Here is a 5,000-nt window from a genome sequence, read left to right as displayed (position 1 = left end):
CCCATCCAGCCCTGTGCCACCCGGGGGGTTCCAGGGTGCTGAGATGGCTGACGTTTTGCTCCGCTCACGACGGTCGCCGCGGCACGCAAGAACAGGCCAAAAACTGGCCAAAACAGCCCAAAAACGGGCCAAAACTGGCCATTTTTTGCTGCGCGAGCGAGCGGAGAGCGGCGAACAGCGAGCGAAGCGCGAGGCAGCACCGTCCCTGCTATACGAAAGCCCCATCCAGCCCTGTGCCACCCGGGGGGTTCCAGGGTGCTGAGATGGCTGACATTTTGCTCCGCTCACGACGGTCACCGCGCCACACAAGAACAGCCCAAAAACAGGCCAAAACAGCCCAAAAACGGGCCAAAACTGGCCATTTTTGGCTGCGCGAGCGAGCGGCGAGCGGCGAACAGCGAGCGAAGCGAGAGGCAGCACCGTCCCTGCTATACGAAAGCCCCATCCAGCCCTGTGCCACCCGGGGGGTTCCAGGGTGCTGAGATGGCTGACGTTTTGCTCCGCTCACGACGGTCACCGCACCACGCAAGAACAGGCCAAAAACTGGCCAAAACAGCCCAAAAACGGGCCAAAACTGGCCATTTTTGGCTGCGCGAGCGAGCGGCGAGCGGCGAACAGCGAGCGAAGCGAGAGGCAGCACCGTCCCTGCTATACGAAAGCCCCATCCAGCCCTGTGCCACCCGGGGGGTTCCAGGGTGCTGAGATGGCTGACGTTTTGCTCCGCTCTCGACGGTCACCGCGCAATGCAAGAACAGGCCAAAAACTGGCCAAAACGGCCCAAAAACGGGCCAAAACTGGCCATTTTTGGCTGCGCGAGCGGCGAGCGGCGGACAGCGAGCGAAGCGAGAGGCAGCACCGTCCCTGCTATACGAAAGCCCCATCCAGCCCTGTGCCACCCGGGGGGTTCCAGGGTGCTGAGATGGCTGACGTTTTGCTCCGCTCTCGACGGTCACCGCGCAATGCAAGAACAGGCCAAAAACTGGCCAAAACGGCCCAAAAACGGGCCAAAACTGGCCATTTTTGGCTGCGCGAGCGAGCGGCGAGCGGCGGACAGCGAGCGAAGCGAGAGGCAGCACCGTCCCTGCTATACGAAAGCCCCATCCAGCCCTGTGCCACCCGGGGGGTTCCAGGGTGCTGAGATGGCTGACGTTTTGCTCCGCTCTCGACGGTCACCGCGCAATGCAAGAACAGGCCAAAAACTGGCCAAAACGGCCCAAAAACGGGCCAAAACTGGCCATTTTTGGCTGCACGAGCGAGCGGCGAGCGGCGGACAGCGAGCGAAGCGAGAGGCAGCACCGTCCCTGCTATACGAAAGCCCCATCCAGCCCTGTGCCACCCGGGGGGTTCCAGGGTGCTGAGATGGCTGACGTTTTGCTCCGCTCTCGACGGTCACCGCGCAATGCAAGAACAGGCCAAAAACTGGCCAAAACGGCCCAAAAACGGGCCAAAACTGGCCATTTTTGGCTGCACGAGCGAGCGGCGAGCGGCGGACAGCGAGCGAAGCGAGAGGCAGCACCGTCCCTGCTATACGAAAGCCCCATCCAGCCCTGTGCCACCCGGGGGGTTCCAGGGTGCTGAGATGGCTGACGTTTTGCTCCGCTCTCGACGGTCACCGCGCAATGCAAGAACAGGCCAAAAACTGGCCAAAACGGCCCAAAAACGGGCCAAAACTGGCCATTTTTGGCTGCACGAGCGAGCGGCGAGCGGCGGACAGCGAGCGAAGCGAGAGGCAGCACCGTCCCTGCTATACGAAAGCCCCATCCAGCCCTGTGCCACCCGGGGGGTTCCAGGGTGCTGAGATGGCTGACGTTTTGCTCCGCTCTCGACGGTCACCGCGCAATGCAAGAACAGGCCAAAAACTGGCCAAAACGGCCCAAAAACGGGCCAAAACTGGCCATTTTTGGCTGCGCGAGCGAGCGGCGAGCGGCGGACAGCGAGCGAAGCGAGAGGCAGCACCGTCCCTGCTATACGAAAGCCCCATCCAGCCCTGTGCCACCCGGGGGGTTCCAGGGTGCTGAGATGGCTGACGTTTTGCTCCGCTCTCGACGGTCACCGCGCAATGCAAGAACAGGCCAAAAACTGGCCAAAACGGCCCAAAAACGGGCCAAAACTGGCCATTTTTGGCTGCACGAGCGAGCGGCGAGCGGCGGACAGCGAGCGAAGCGAGAGGCAGCACCGTCCCTGCTATACGAAAGCCCCATCCAGCCCTGTGCCACCCGGGGGGTTCCAGGGTGCTGAGATGGCTGACGTTTTGCTCCGCTCTCGACGGTCACCGCGCAATGCAAGAACAGGCCAAAAACTGGCCAAAACGGCCCAAAAACGGGCCAAAACTGGCCATTTTTGGCTGCACGAGCGAGCGGCGAGCGGCGGACAGCGAGCGAAGCGAGAGGCAGCACCGTCCCTGCTATACGAAAGCCCCATCCAGCCCTGTGCCACCCGGGGGGTTCCAGGGTGCTGAGATGGCTGACGTTTTGCTCCGCTCTCGACGGTCACCGCGCAATGCAAGAACAGGCCAAAAACTGGCCAAAACGGCCCAAAAACGGGCCAAAACTGGCCATTTTTGGCTGCACGAGCGAGCGGCGAGCGGCGGACAGCGAGCGAAGCGAGAGGCAGCACCGTCCCTGCTATACGAAAGCCCCATCCAGCCCTGTGCCACCCGGGGGGTTCCAGGGTGCTGAGATGGCTGACGTTTTGCTCCGCTCTCGACGGTCACCGCGCAATGCAAGAACAGGCCAAAAACTGGCCAAAACGGCCCAAAAACGGGCCAAAACTGGCCATTTTTGGCTGCGCGAGCGAGCGGCGAGCGGCGGACAGCGAGCGAAGCGAGAGGCAGCACCGTCCCTGCTATACGAAAGCCCCATCCAGCCCTGTGCCACCCGGGGGGTTCCAGGGTGCTGAGATGGCTGACGTTTTGCTCCGCTCTCGACGGTCACCGCGCAATGCAAGAACAGGCCAAAAACTGGCCAAAACGGCCCAAAAACGGGCCAAAACTGGCCATTTTTGGCTGCACGAGCGAGCGGCGAGCGGCGGACAGCGAGCGAAGCGAGAGGCAGCACCGTCCCTGCTATACGAAAGCCCCATCCAGCCCTGTGCCACCCGGGGGGTTCCAGGGTGCTGAGATGGCTGACGTTTTGCTCCGCTCTCGACGGTCACCGCGCAATGCAAGAACAGGCCAAAAACTGGCCAAAACGGCCCAAAAACGGGCCAAAACTGGCCATTTTTGGCTGCACGAGCGAGCGGCGAGCGGCGGACAGCGAGCGAAGCGAGAGGCAGCACCGTCCCTGCTATACGAAAGCCCCATCCAGCCCTGTGCCACCCGGGGGGTTCCAGGGTGCTGAGATGGCTGACGTTTTGCTCCGCTCTCGACGGTCACCGCGCAATGCAAGAACAGGCCAAAAACTGGCCAAAACGGCCCAAAAACGGGCCAAAACTGGCCATTTTTGGCTGCACGAGCGAGCGGCGAGCGGCGGACAGCGAGCGAAGCGAGAGGCAGCACCGTCCCTGCTATACGAAAGCCCCATCCAGCCCTGTGCCACCCGGGGGGTTCCAGGGTGCTGAGATGGCTGACGTTTTGCTCCGCTCTCGACGGTCACCGCGCAATGCAAGAACAGGCCAAAAACTGGCCAAAACGGCCCAAAAACGGGCCAAAACTGGCCATTTTTGGCTGCACGAGCGAGCGGCGAGCGGCGGACAGCAAGCGAAGCGAGAGGCAGCACCGTCCCTGCTATACGAAAGCCCCATCCAGCCCTGTGCCACCCGGGGGGTTCCAGGGTGCTGAGATGGCTGACGTTTTGCTCCGCTCTCGACGGTCACCGCGCAATGCAAGAACAGGCCAAAAACTGGCCAAAACGGCCCAAAAACGGGCCAAAACTGGCCATTTTTGGCTGCACGAGCGAGCGGCGAGCGGCGGACAGCGAGCGAAGCGAGAGGCAGCACCGTCCCTGCTATACGAAAGCCCCATCCAGCCCTGTGCCACCCGGGGGGTTCCAGGGTGCTGAGATGGCTGACGTTTTGCTCCGCTCTCGACGGTCACCGCGCAATGCAAGAACAGGCCAAAAACTGGCCAAAACGGCCCAAAAACGGGCCAAAACTGGCCATTTTTGGCTGCACGAGCGAGCGGCGAGCGGCGGACAGCGAGCGAAGCGAGAGGCAGCACCGTCCCTGCTATACGAAAGCCCCATCCAGCCCTGTGCCACCCGGGGGGTTCCAGGGTGCTGAGATGGCTGACGTTTTGCTCCGCTCTCGACGGTCACCGCGCAATGCAAGAACAGGCCAAAAACTGGCCAAAACGGCCCAAAAACGGGCCAAAACTGGCCATTTTTGGCTGCACGAGCGAGCGGCGAGCGGCGGACAGCGAGCGAAGCGAGAGGCAGCACCGTCCCTGCTATACGAAAGCCCCATCCAGCCCTGTGCCACCCGGGGGGTTCCAGGGTGCTGAGATGGCTGACGTTTTGCTCCGCTCTCGACGGTCACCGCGCAATGCAAGAACAGGCCAAAAACTGGCCAAAACGGCCCAAAAACGGGCCAAAACTGGCCATTTTTGGCTGCACGAGCGAGCGGCGAGCGGCGGACAGCGAGCGAAGCGAGAGGCAGCACCGTCCCTGCTATACGAAAGCCCCATCCAGCCCTGTGCCACCCGGGGGGTTCCAGGGTGCTGAGATGGCTGACGTTTTGCTCCGCTCTCGACGGTCACCGCGCAATGCAAGAACAGGCCAAAAACTGGCCAAAACGGCCCAAAAACGGGCCAAAACTGGCCATTTTTGGCTGCGCGAGCGAGCGGCGAGCGGCGGACAGCGAGCGAAGCGAGAGGCAGCACCGTCCCTGCTATATACGAAAGCCCCATCCAGCCCTGTGCCACCCGGGGGGTTCCAGGGTGCTGAGATGGCTGACGTTTTGCTCCGCTCACGACGGTCACCGCACCACGCAAGAACGGACCATAAACAGGCCAAAACAGCCCAAAAACGGGCCAAAACTGGTCATTTTTGGCTGCGCGAGCGAGC

The sequence above is a fragment of the Musa acuminata genome, unplaced genomic scaffold, assembly GCF_036884655.1.
Source record: "Musa acuminata AAA Group cultivar baxijiao unplaced genomic scaffold, Cavendish_Baxijiao_AAA HiC_scaffold_676, whole genome shotgun sequence".
NCBI lineage: Eukaryota > Viridiplantae > Streptophyta > Magnoliopsida > Zingiberales > Musaceae > Musa > Musa acuminata.
Note: the sequence above shows the minus strand (reverse complement) of the source record.